At 43.6% G+C, this 11,503-nt stretch overlaps 1 protein-coding gene across 1 annotated transcript in view; it reads right to left on the reverse strand.

Moving 5' to 3' along the window:
- Nucleotides 1-11,503, reverse strand: part of CUNH11orf97 (chromosome unknown C11orf97 homolog) — a gene marked incomplete at its 5' end in the record, with an annotated part of 18,487 nt that overhangs the window by 6,564 nt on the left and 420 nt on the right. The gene's annotated exons all lie outside the window — the stretch shown is intronic.

Below are 11,503 nucleotides of genomic sequence, written 5' to 3' on the forward strand. Positions count from 1 at the left end.
ATTGGGGCTGGGCTGCCCAAGGAGGGGGTGGGACGGCTTGCACTGCTGCGCACTACTGGCCTGGGAGCTGCTCGTGTGGCAGCTTATCCAGCGACTCTCACCGCTGCTTCTGCCACTGGCCTGGGAGGGCATGGGGTGAGCGCATGTGCACCAGGATCTGCATGTGGCAGGTGTGGCCAGGGCTGTGCCAGGAGAAAGACGGAAGGCACTGGGAGTGGGAGCTATGCTCCCCCCCAGTCAGCCGGTGCAGGGCTGGTACAAGACTGAGCCCCTATGCTGCCTCCGGACAAGTGGTGTGTAGCAGTGGGAGCTGGCCTGGGCTCCCCGCACTTCCTAGATGAGCAGCGGCTTCGCCCCGGCTGGGTTAGACAACCCTAATCCTAACCCTAACCCTTCCCTCCCCCCTCTGCCCAGCACAATGGACTTACCAGCTGGAGGCAGCTCTGTCCAGCATCAAGGACTGCTGCCTGTTTAGTCTATGGCCAAATCTCCAAAGCGGCGCTGACTCTTCGGATCCGATTTGGCTGAATTGAATGGGGACGGTGATTCAAATCACCAAATCAAATCACTGTCCCTCCAAATCAGCTGAATCCGAATCCAAAGTGAATACTTGCCGCTTCGCACAGGCCTACTAAATACACTCACATAATAACCCAAACTGAAAATCAAGTTATGAATTCACTTAATTGGCTGTGCAGGTCAAATCAAAACCAAACCACGGCATATCATCCACAGTTCTTTGGGTGTGCTAAAATTATTGTGTCTACAGTTTTCTGTGCCTTAATTTTTTTTCTTAAAATTTAAACAAACAATTTAAGAGAAGTACATGCTGTGTATTGTCTACATTTTGACAAGTATTCTAATAAAAATAATTTCTTTCCACATAAAGCTTTGAATTTGCTTGAATAGAACATTTAAACCATATTAAGTGTACTGTATTTAATTTTTTCCTAATCAAATATTTCAGTTCAAATACCTGTGGCTATTGGAACATAAAATTAACATGGGGGTACTTTTTCAGTTTTGTTTACTAAATATAAGTCAAATAAACATATTAAATCAAATCATGCTCTATTTAGGGCATTGGAAAATTTTCCAATTCAAAATTTTCTGGAAAATCCACATCTCTGCGTACAATGATATGATCTTGCTTGTTAGTCAAATCCATAATCCGGGCTTCATCTTTGGCCTTACTCTAAGTTCTCACATCTAGGTAATGCTTAGCTCTTACAAACTCTTTCTTCATGATGCCTCTTAGATAAGATCTTTCCTACCAACCTATGTAGTTAAGTCTCCCCTCGAAGCTCTCATTAACTTGTATTTTGACTACTACAACATTCTTTTCTCTGGGTTGAAAAAGGCTAACTTGCCCTGCACATATCCACTAGGATTGCTGCTGATGTTACAAAGATAATTTTCCCCACTGTTGCTTAGACCATATATCCCCTTTCCTTCTATTCCTGCATTGGCTCCCCTCCTTCTCAGTTGTACCAAACATAATCAACTTCTTGTCCCCTTTGAGGCATTTCACAACCCACTGTCATCCTACCTATTAGGGCTGTGTGAAGCTTCGGTCGCCAATTCGATTCGGTAGAGATTTGGCTCAATTCGGTGGCCGAATCTCTGAATTTGAATGAAATTGGAGGACCCTTTAATCTCTCTGAATCGAATTGGAACCCTCCAAATTGATTTGGAGAGATTTGGAAAGATTCGAACATAGAGACAGCTTTAAATGTTTTTTCTGCATATCTCTAGGTAGCAGGGCCTTGTGAGTACTGCAATGCTGAGGCGCATGGAGCATCCCACAGAAGCACGGGGGGGCGGGCAGTGTGCTTGGCAGCAGACCTGTGTCACAGGGCACTAGAGTGCCTGCTCCTAGAAGAGCAGAAACTGCCTGGGGAGAGCCCAAAGAGAGACAGAAGCCCAGGTGCAGGTTATCAGAGCAACAGGCTAGAGAGCAAATTAGCCTGCACCTGGACCTGTCAGCTGATCGGAAAGGGCAGGGCCCTGGGCCCTTAAAAATCCCCAGGCTGGAACCAGGGAAGGCAGTATACTGCCAGCAGCCAAGTGAGAAGGAGCCTTCCTAGAGGGAGCTAGGGGAAGAGACCTGAGGGTGAGTCTAGCTTCTGAGAATGTCTGGGGCAAAGTTTGATTCTTTTAAAGGGGTGGAGAACGATGGGAACTTATGTGTTATGTTATAGCCCAGGGGCTTATGTTTTGTTTACTGTTTCATAATGACCAGTGGTTTGGGTGAGGCTATTTGGGGAAGTAGGAGGTCTCATTGGGGACCCCGGTGCCAGTAAGGGCGTGGCACGAGGGGTACAGGGACCCCAGTGCTAACGAGGCCTAGACTGGACAACGTCAATACCATCTGCGAGGCTTGGGGCATGGTAAAGGGGTGGTTTGGAGCCACGCATATAGCCCATAAGGCTAGGGTGCCCCGAAACACCTATTGTGAAATGGGACCCACAAGGGGTCTGGGAACCCACAGGGTTCAGAGAGTCTATCAACCATGTCCAAGAGGACTTAAAGGCAGCCTCCCTAGTTTTATAAGTACATCAAGATGTGGTGGGCAAGAACTGAGGGCGCCCATCGGACCAAATTGGTACGGTCGAGGAGCCTTAGGAGATCACAGCCATCCTTAGGGACCCCATCCCGTGACAACCTGGAAGTGGATCAGAAGCACTTCTGGTCCACTTCCGGGTCTGTTGGGGAGCGTACTCGGGGCGGGGGGGGCCCATACCCTCCTGGCTTGGGGACTGGTGCCTCCTGGGTCTGTGGGGGGCACCTGGGGTCCCCCTGTGGCCGACTGCCAAGCTGGGGGGGCACAGGGGGGTCCCCCTGTATGCTTACCGGCAGACCCGGAAGTGGACTGGAACTACTTCTAGTTCACTTCCGGGTTCACCACCTAGCATGTGGAGGGCCCCCCACACTCCCGTGAGACGCTCCATGTGCCCCAGCATCGCAGTGTTCACAAGCCGTACCTGCTACCTCAAGGTACATAGAAAAAACTTTTAAAGCTGTGTGTCTTTGGCCGAATCGCTGATTCTCTGAATTGGCATCGAATCTTCAGATTTGGATTCGGCCAAATCTAATCAGGGACAGTGATCTGAATCAATTAATCGAATCACTGTCCCTGATTTGGGCCAAATCCGAATCGAATAGGGCCTGCTACACCCCCCCCCCCCCCCCACTACCTATCCCTTCTCATTGAGTAATAGGTCACCTCTTGCCTTTAATCAACCCATGATGCCCAATGCCATACCACATATTTGGTAGAATCCCCTTATAAACAACCACAAAGCTATGTCACTTCCCCCACTTAATCTTTCTTTAAAACTCTCCTTTGCCATAATGTCTACAACAACTGCAACCTAGTGAGGTTATTACCTGCAGTGCTGACCAATGTTGTCCTATTTCCTTATATTACCCATCAATTTTTCCCACTCTTGTCTTATTTAGATTGTCCCTCCCCAAAGACTGCAGTCTTTCAGTCTGTTTTGCAAAATGGCTAGCCCAATGGTCTCCTGGTTCCCAAGTAGGCTCCTGAACACTATAGCCATTACAAATCAACAACGACAACACAATAATTGGCTACACTTCGAAAATCTGGGTAGTAATTTTTTTCATAGGGACATTAAGATTCAAACCGAGTCAAGGTGGTTTTGTAGAACACAGATGCTGTCAAATAAGATTATAAGAGTGGTTGGTTGATTGATAAAGGTAACTACATAGATGTAATATAACTTTGTAAGTCACTTTACATAGGGAGTGAATAGATGTAACAGTTATACCAGTACAAAATGATTCCAGTACATGCTGTTTCAATATAAATATCAAGTCTACATACTTCTATGAGAGTGTAAGTGGAGCAAAACTTTAACCTTGTTTCCTCCAGAATTAAATTTAGTTATTTAACTCAAAGAGCTAAAGAAGAATGCAGACATAACAACTATATTGGAACAGCTGATGTGGCAACTCCTTTTTTGCACCTTTAAAGCTTAAAGTTTATATCTGCCTGTAACCTTAGTAGCACAGAATGTTCTGATTAAAACATTAGCACTATCAAGAAGTAAGGAGCTGTAAATGAAGACAATGGTTAAACAGGGGTGTTTCTGATAGGATTCTACAGGGACTTTTATTATGCCCACTGCTGGTCAACGTTTTAAATGTGCTCTGGAAATAAACATAAAATAGAGGCTATTTAAAATTTGAGGATGATCCAAAGACTGGCAGAGAAAATGAAGAGAACTGAGAATAATATAGGACAGTCTGGGCTTCTTGGTAAGCTGGGCCCATTTAAACGTAATATATTTAATAGAGCCCAAAACAAAATGACGTGCAGGAAAAGGAATGCAGTTTTAACCAAGTTTTCATCCATTCAGTGAGTGCCATAGTGATTTTTGTATTGTTCTAGTTTTTTTGTGCAGTATTAAGTCAAATGTCCACAGAAGTCTAAGGGCCAACTCCTATTTCACTTTTACTGTCTAAGTGGCATTTACCTAGCCAGTAGCATGAAAGTACAGTTTTTGGTACTTACTTGGCTTTACAGATTCTCTTCGCAAATGGAATGGGATCAGATGCACGCAACTGCTGGAATAAGGGAGAAGGAGGACCCTCCAATCTTTTAGCACAATGGTGTTCAACCTATGACCTGATGGCCAGATTCAAGACTCTGAAGTGACTGGAGCTGGCCCTCAGCACAGGGGATCACAGCAGCAAGCACCTCAGCCTAGTGCATCCCCTTCCCTGCCCTGTACCCTGACACCGATTCCTTTCATAGTTCTCCCTGCTCTCTCTCCCTATTCTTCTACCCCTAGACAAGGGCTGCTTACTGGGGATAACTAGATGATCTCCAGAGGTTCCTTCCAATGGTAGTTTTCTATAAGACCTCTCTTCCCTCCATTTCTCTCCCCTTCCTTCTGACCTCAGTAGCTGCCTCTTTTCCCCCTTCCCTACTGAAGCACAGTGGTAGCCTGTAGCATCTGGGTTGCAAGCACCCCTCCTGCTCTAAAAGGTTGAGTTCTTTAGTTTTAGCACCATAGTCTAGTAGCTAGGGCACTTGCCCAAATGGTTCAGATTCTAGGCTCTCCTAGGTCCAGAGGGGAATTGAATCTGCATTTCCTACTTCCCTGCAAAATCCTCTAATCAGCACGCCATGAGCTAGACATTCCCAGAACACCTCTCTCTTGCAGCTGACCCACTGGGCCGCAAAAGTGGAAGATATGTGGAACCAGAGGAAGAATATGCTATGTAAACCAGACACTGCCCTGAAATGGAGGGGGCCCTGGCCTCTATTCCTCTGAGACAGAAACTATCCCACTGCCAGTGCCGGAGCCAGAACCCAGGGCTCCCTCCCTTTCAAAGCAGCATCCACCTCACTGAGCTGCTCTCCATTGACTTGCTCACCTAACCACAGCCCCAGTATCTTCCTTTCTTGGGTAGTCAGTGGATTAACTTCAAGGAGTCCCCCAGGGCTTGGTCCTTGGGCCTACACTGTTCAATTTCTTTATTAGTAATTTGGACAAGGAGGTGAAAAGCACCCTGTTTAAGTTTGCGGATGACACTAAGATTTGGGGTGAGGTGGGCAGGCTAGAAGGGAGGGACAGGATACAGCTGGACCTGGACAGGTTACAAGGCTGGGCAAATGAGAATAGGATGGGATTCAATAGTGACAAGTGCAGAGTGCTGCACTTGGGCAGTAAGAGTCAGCAGCATACCGATAGGCTAGGGAACTCTCTTCTTGAAAGCACAGTGGCAGAAAGAGATCTTGGAGTCATTATTGATTCCAAGATGAACATGGGCCACCAATGCGAGGACACTGTCAGTAAGGCTTGTCATGCATCCACAGATGCATCACAAGCAGGGCCAAGGAGGTGATCCTCCCCCTCTACGCGACACTGGTCACTCCACAGTTGGAGTACTGCGTCCAGTTCTGGGCACCAAACTTCAGGAGGGATGTGGACAGCATCGAGAGTGTCCAAAGGAGAGCCACTCGCATGATCCGGGGACAGCAGGGGAGACCCTACGAGGAGAGGCTATGGTACCTTAACCTGTTCAGCCTTCACAAGAGAAGGCTGAGAGGGGACCTGGTGGTCATCTATAAACTTACTAGGGGGGGACCAGCAGGAAATGGGAGACCTTGTTCCCCTGAGCACCTCCCGGAGTAACAAGGAATAACAGCCATAAGTTGTTAGAGAGGAGGCTCAGACTAGACATTAAAAGGCACTACTTCAGAGTCAGGGTGGCTAGGATATGGAACCAACTTCCAAGGGAAGTAGTGCTAGCTCCTACCTTGGGGGGCTCTTAGGAGGAGGCTTGACAGTTACCTGGTTGAGGTCATTTCAGCCTAGTTTTTCGCTCCTGCCCAGTGCAGGGGGTTGGACTAGAAGATCTGCAAGGTCCCTTCCGACCCTACATCTGTGAATAAGAGGTCACTCTGAGCAATATATAACTTTTAGTCTGGTGGCTAGAACACTGCTATGGAGCAACAGATATCAATTCAAACTCCTCTGGGTGAGGGGACCTAAAACTTAGATCTCCCACTCTCTGGGCAAGTGTGCTAGCCAGTGGGTTATTTGGTTTAGAGGGTGGAAGACCACCCTGACCCCTCCGTGGCTTTGTGGGGGAACTTGCACAGCCTTATGTGTAGTCAGGCAATTCCATTCTGCCTTGCAGCCTATATAGCAAGAGTGGAGCCTTCTGCGTACACTCGGGAAGAAAGCACAAAGCAAACATAGATACATAGGTTGATACAGAATCCACAATTTGTGTAAGTGCCAAAAGCTGCACTTGTACAGCTATGTAAGTGCCACTTAAAGAGCTAAATCTCATTTCAGCTTTATGTACCCATTACCTTTCCCAATCAAACTTGTAATCATGTAAAAAATATAATCAACTTGACAACCTATTTTCCATACTAATCCATGTAGACTGGCATTAATTATAGTTGCCTACTTTAATTTTTCATTAAGTCCTATATAGCTGTTTCATTAGGTTGTCAATTTAGGTCAAGTTAATAAATCTATAGTTACCCAAGCCACTTACTTTTTTTTGAAATATTGGCATATTAGCTCTCCTCCAGCCCTCTGGAACTTCCCTAGTGATCCAAGACTGAATGTTAATAAACATTAATGACACACAAAGCTCCATCGCCAGCTTTTTTTAAAAACTTGGATGCGATTGATCTGGGACTGCCCACTTTAAAATGCTTAACTTTAGTAGGTGCTATGTAACACCAACCTTGGTTACTGCTACAGTGGAAAGTATTTCATCATCATTCTCTGCTAGGAATACTTCATTTGTTTTTTCCTGACACACACAACATAAATATATTCATTGAACACTTCTACCTTTTCTGTTTTATTTGGTAATAGTCCTACTATAACCATCTAGTAATGGATTCCACTGTACTTAAAAAAAACCCTTCTTCTGTCCTTAACTCTACAGGGTAGCAGATTTTTCCCCTTGAATTTCCTTGTTTCCCTTATCAGTTTTTTGCATTTCCTATTTTCTAATTTACATTCATCATTGGCAACCTCCCCTCTGGCTCTTGTAGAACCGGACAGATATTTCATGAATGTGTTTACTCAAACAACAATTTTCAGTAAGGACCCAAAAGATAGGCTGGAAAAGCAGATTTTTCTGAATGTGTTACAGCAGATACCGTGCAGTTAGCAAATTGTTTTAAATCAAATAATCCTCCAAAAGAACGAACTGATGTTAACCATTCTGCAAATCTGCAATGTAGAATGTACTTCAAAGAGCAATATTGTTGTGGCACAGAAGGGGACTGCATGATGTGTACTTTTAACCTTAATGACTCTATGATATCCAGCATCTTCATGGGTTGATAAGTGTTGCCAAGTAATTCTGGTATGCTGCTCATACTTGAATGGAAAATATTTCAAATGTTACAGACTTAAGCAAGGCAGGCTAAGCAAGGAGATGGAAAGGGTTAAGTAAAATATAATTAGAAAAATAAAGACATTCATATTTAGTATCTGGTCACTACAATAAGTACTGTATATGGCACCTCTCTACTTAACTAAAAACATCTCTTTTATTCATAGGGAATTTTTCCAAATCTGCAATTGTCTATTGGACAGGGGGAAAACAAACAGCCTGAGAGAGGAGAATGGAAAAAAAAAAACAACCCAGCTAGCCCCTCACAACAGCTGTCCCTCACCAATAGTCCCTCACTTGTTGCCCCCTAAACAGATTAGTGGGATCTTGCTCTAGGAAATCAGGATCATTAAGTGTGTGTGTGTGTGTGTGTGTGTACACATGGCAATAGCTGTAAGTATAAAATAATTTAAAAAAACAAACAAAAATACAGTAAAATGCCTTTCACACTAGTTTTCTGGATATCAAAAGCAATTTAATAATGAATGGCCAATTATTGACACTGAATAACAAACTGTTCTGGGCATGTTTTATAAAGATTTGCAAGTCATCTTACATATATTATCATCAGCTGTAATGCAGTCACATTTTATAAACGTTAAGGAAAAATCTCTTAATCCTTGAACACCAAAGAGAACATCCAGTGAGAATGCTGGGTATTGCACAAGGAATATGAAAATGGCTCTTGAGATTGCTCATCAGTGATCTCATTCTCCTCCCACAGTCCACTAAAATGTTGTCAAGCATTACATCTTAAAAATTTGGCAGGGAGCCAAGATCTTGCTCTCAACCTTCTCAGGGTAAAGGAGATCTGTTTGGTTTTTACAAAAAATGGAATTTGGTGTACAGTGGCAACTCAAAATTTAGACTGAAAACAAGGGGGCTATTAAATAAGTATATACAAATACAAGGTTAGCAATAGGACAACATAGCAAGGAGCTAGAAATATGGGCCAAATTCACATGGAAGCTATACGTTCATTGAAGAAAAGTTTGTTTGTTTGTTTGTTTTTGTTTTTTTTTACACTGAGATGACTAGCCTACCACACTACAGCTACCTTGATGTAAAATCCCAGTGGAGACAAGGTAAATGCCACTTTTACCTCAGTGTAGCAAGCTGAGGTGAACTCAGGCAGACAGCGTAGGGCTGACCTTGACTGGCTCCCCCAAGATTAAAACTACCTGTGCATTATCTTTACTGGAATTTTATATCAAAATCATGATGTTTATATTTAAAAAATACATGCATGGTAAGAAAGACACAGCTTGAGAAATAATTTCCATCATTTAAAATTTGTTCTATATTCAGACAGCCAGAACATGTTTCACAAGCTTGGGTTTATATCTAACTTTTGGCAATATGAAGAAAGTATGGTATCATGGTAGCAAATAAGAACTCTATCTGAAAAGGCATAACTGCTTGTAGCACTCTAACTTTTAGTAAAGCTGAGACCTTATAAAAGCAAATGTAATTTTGTGTATGCATGAACACTTTTTTTACTTTCAAATGACATGGGTTCATAGGAAGGTAGGGCTGAAAGGAACCTCATGAGGTCTTCTAGTCCAGTGGGTCTCAAACTTTTTCTTCTTCTTTTTTTTTTTTTTTTTTTTTTTTTGTACCTGGACCCACTTGTAAACATCTATGGCCAGTCCTGACCCACTGCACCCCAGCCCCACAGTGTGTGGGGACAGGTGGGGTTTGTGTGGGGCTGGGGGAGGCTCCAAGCAGCCCCTTGCAGGCTGGAACTCTGAAAGCCTGCAAGGGAAAAGCCACCATTTCACGTGGATTCTCTTTTAAAGGAGAAAAACAATTTAAAAAGTTTGTTGATCTATTTTTAAAGTTTGTTCCCAACCCTTTCATATATTCTTGCAATCCACCTTTGGGTCATGACCCAGGGGTTGAGAAACACTGGTCTATTCCAGCCCTCTGCAAGGCAGAATTATCCTTGACTACACCACTCAGGCCAACCTGCTCTTGGAAAAATTCCCGGGATGAAGATTCCTCAACTTACCTAGGTAACCTGTTACAGTGCTTGACCACCTTCATAGTCAAGAAGCATCTCCTAATATTCAACCTATATTTCCCCAGCTGCAGGTTGAGGCCATTGCTCCTAATCCTGTCCCCTATGGCCACAGAAAAAAGCCCATCTCCACCCTCTCTGTACCCCTCAGGTATCTGAAGACTGTTATCAAATCCCCCATCAGTCTTCTCTTCTCCAGACTAAATAACCCTACCTCTTTCAGCCTTTTCTCATAAGCCATGCTTCCACTGAAGTCTTTCCAATCTTTCTTGAAGTGTGGGGCCCAAAACTGGATGCAGTATACCAGTTTTGGTGAAGCCTCACCAAAGCTAGTGAGACTTCACCAGTGTTGAATAAAGCAACAGAATTACGTTCCTTGATTTAGAAATGACACTCCTGTTAATACAACTTGGTACACTGTTGGCCTGTTTTGCAACAAGAGCACATTGTTGATTCATTCGGTTTATGGTCTCCTGTAACCTCCAACTCCTTCTACGTTCCCCAGTCTATATTTGCACGCAGTGATTTGGTCCAAGTGCAGGACTTAGCACTTGCCTTTGCTGAATTTCATCTGGTTGACTGCAGACCAGTTTTCCAATCTATCTAGGTCATTCTGGAGCCTAGCCTTACTCTCCAGAGTGTTTTGCAACTCAACCCAACTTGGTACCATCTACAAATTTGGCAAGCATGCATGCAATCCCATGATCAACTTCGTTAATGAAGTTATTAAACAGTACCAGAAGCAGAGCAGACCCCTGGGTAACCCCACCTGATGGCTCCTCCCAACCAGACATTGAGTCATTGATGACTACTTGCTGAGCATGATGATCCAACCATTTATGTACCTACCTCACAGTACTTTCAGCTAGTCTGTACTTCCTTTGCTTGTTAGCGAGAATATCATGGGACACTGACAAAAGCCTTGCTAAAGTCAGGGTATATCACATGTGATTTGGGAAACTAAGAGATGCAAAGTGTTGCAAATCAAGGTTTCAGATTAAATACTGGTAATAATATAACTACAAAAATAGGATACCAAACTTGTGACTTCAAGCTAGACAGTTGGAATTTGTTTTTAAAATATTTGCTCTAAGTACAAGCTGATTTTATATATAAACTGCAGAAAGTTCAACTCAAGGTAGAAACAAACTGATAGCAGGTTATTTTAATCCCTAGGGGTTTTATTTAAGAAAAAATATCCATAGGGCTAGGCAAAATTCAGAAGGCTGTAGCAGATCCTGGTCCAGCAGTGGTCTAATTTTTCCAGTGGCAAAATTAAAATGCTATGGAATGCTGAAAATCAATTCTACATTTCAAATGGCAACTCGTTGTGTTTTTTTGCCTCTTATAAGTTAGGTTTCATATTTTAAAGCACGGCTCTAGTCCCAGTGACTAGACTCACAAACAGGACGTTTAAACTAAAGTAGCCTTCCTCCATAACCACAAGCGAAGCATGCAAGTGCCAAAAATCCTTTGCCTGAATAAATACCATTTACTAATAAAAGCTGGCAACCAGAGCCCAAATAGTCTGAGAGGGTTTTGTTGATTTGTTTTTATATTTCATTTCTTGAAAGGGAA

Source organism: Alligator sinensis, unplaced genomic scaffold (genome assembly GCF_000455745.1).
Source record: "Alligator sinensis unplaced genomic scaffold, ASM45574v1 scaffold116_1, whole genome shotgun sequence".
In the NCBI taxonomy this organism is placed as follows: domain Eukaryota; kingdom Metazoa; phylum Chordata; order Crocodylia; family Alligatoridae; genus Alligator; species Alligator sinensis.